Raw genomic sequence first — 2,801 nt, forward strand, 5'->3', positions numbered from 1 at the left:
GGTGGGATCAATCACCTCAAACAACATCTTACAAGAGTAAAAGGAGAAGTAGAATTATGCTACAAGGTGCCGGCAGATATTCACCATTAAATGATATAAAATATTCAAGCTATTGGTGAGAAGAAGAAAAAAGCAAAGATAATGGATAAAGATTACAATCTCTTTGGTGCAAGGCATAAGGAACATGAGAACAAGTATATTATAGGCAATTGCGTGAAGATGATGACATACAAGAAATTCTTCACTCATTAAACAAGTCTACAGATAATGCAAAAAGTAAAAATATAGAAGGTGAAAAAGAAAAATAATTAGGAACATTTGAAAATTATTCATGCTAAGAACAACTTCTGGTGTTCAACCAACTATTAAAAGCTTATTGCAAAACAAAGAAGCAGTTGAAAGTTGTGATCTTGCAATGGCAAAATGGAAGATAGATGCATGTGTGCCATTTAATGCTGTCAACTCTAAGTATTATCAGTGCATGATAGATGCCATAGATAATATGGGGCCTGATTACAAAGCTTCAAATTTTCATTCTGTTCATGGGTTATTTATTAACCAGGAATGTTGATGAGGTAAAAAGTTATATTGAAAGCTTTCGTGCCACATGGAAGAAAACAGGATGTACAATCATGGCTGATGGATGGACAGATCAGTGTAGGAGAACTTTGATTTATTTTTTAGTTTATTATCCTAGAGGGATCATATTTTTGAAGAGCATGGATGCTTCAGATACTTCAAAGACGGCTAATATGTTACACAAGTTATTCAAAGAAATTATCATATCCGTTGGTTCTGAAAATATGGTTCATATAGTGACTGATAATGCTATAAATTATATTGCTGCCGGTAAGAAGTTGGAGCAAGATTTTTCTACTCTTTTTTGGTCACTTTGTGCTACTCATTGTCTTAATCTCGTTATGCAAGACATCGATAAGTTAGTTTCAGTTAAGAACACAGTAGCCCATGCTGCAAATATCACAAAATATGTTATAATCATTGTTATCCTTTGTATTTGATGAGAAAATTTACTAATAGAAAGGAGATTATTTGTCCAGCACCCATATATTTTGCTACCAATTTATTGCTTTACAAAGCATTTTGGACCACAAAATATATTAAGAGCAATGGTGACTTCTAGAGAGTGGACAACTTCAACTTATGCTAAGAATAGTAAAGAAAAAAAGCTCGCTGATGATGTGCTTAATTTTTTTTTTTTGGAATGAATGTGCAACCATTGTTAAACTAATAGAGCCTTTAAATCGAGTTTTAAGGATTGTTGATAGTGATGATAGACTTTCAATGGACTACTTGTATCATGCTATGCATCAAACTAGAGATGAAATAATCAAAAGATTTAGAAGGAGAAAGACTGTAGTTGAATCTTATTTGAGGATAATTGATTCTCAGTGGGATTTGCAGTTATATCAAAATCTTCATGCAGCTAGATTTTGGTTGAATCCTTATTTCCAATATGATTAGAATTTATGAATAAACATCCTCGTAGTATTTCTAGACTCTTAGATATTATAGAGAGGTATTCATTTAGTAATCCGACCTTGCAGGGTAACTTAACTAATGAGATGAGATTATTTAGAAATGCAGAGAATGACTTTGGACGCTCATCGGCTATACATGATCGAAGTCGCTAGCTCCAGATAAGCTTGTTCCTTAGTTATGTCTTTATGCTTTCATTGATATAAAGTTTTTTCAATTGCATTCTATTTTAACAAATATAATATTTTATATCTGGATGAATGGTGGGTCATATATGAAAGTTGTGCACCTAATTTGCAAAAGTTAGCTATTCATGTTTTAAGCCAAACTTGTAGTGCGTTCGGATGCGAGAGAAATTGGAGCATCTTTGAACATATTCATTCTAAAAAGAAAAATAGGTTAAAGTACCAAAAACTTAATGATCTAGTATTTGTGCACTACAATTTGAGACTACAATAAAGATAATTTTATTATGAATGATATCCAATTTTTTTTATTTATTTTTTATTATTTAATTTTCAAACTAACAAATACTAAATATAGGTTTTATTTCAAGGGTCGCAACTATGATCCTATTGACTTTGAATTGTTTGGTGATAATGATGCATGGGTATTAGTCGATAAGCCACAGAGTTAACTAGTGGGGAATTAGCATCTTTTAATCATGAATTGGCATCATGTTCTATTTAAGAAAATGATAATAATAATGAGCGAATTATTTTATTATGTAATTTGTAAATAAAATATCATTACAATTTCATGAGATATGATTTTTTTTTTAACTTTTTGTTAAATTTGTGACTTTGTAGATATATTGAACTTAGAAGATTTGGATTGTGATGATGGTGAAAATGATGGAAATGATGTTAATAGGAGAAAAGATAAAGGAGATGAAAATATTGCAAGTCAAGAAGATATTTTTACGAATATTGACATAAATTTCAGTCCATTAGCTTGAATTTCTATGCTGTGTACTTGTTTATCACTTTTAACTTTTTTTTAAAAAAAGATATTGAAGTGAAATATCGTATATTATTGTGTACTTATTTGTTAAAATTTTCATCTTGCTAGCAGATGTGGATGGTTATATTTTAAAGTTGGATTATATGTTTGTGCTTGTATCAAATTTTGGTATTTCTAGATATAAGGTTAGCAGTTGGTTGAGTTCATATATCTTTACCAGCTTCGTTTGTGTGATTGAATAATGCATGCTTGCTAACTGCTAAGATTTATAAATTCATAGCTTGTTATCTGATGAAGCTTTTTATGATTTATGTTATTGTGGATATAATGCATGAGGTACC

The sequence above is a fragment of the Elaeis guineensis genome, chromosome 1, assembly GCF_000442705.2.
Source record: "Elaeis guineensis isolate ETL-2024a chromosome 1, EG11, whole genome shotgun sequence".
Classification (NCBI taxonomy): Eukaryota; Viridiplantae; Streptophyta; class Magnoliopsida; order Arecales; family Arecaceae; genus Elaeis; species Elaeis guineensis.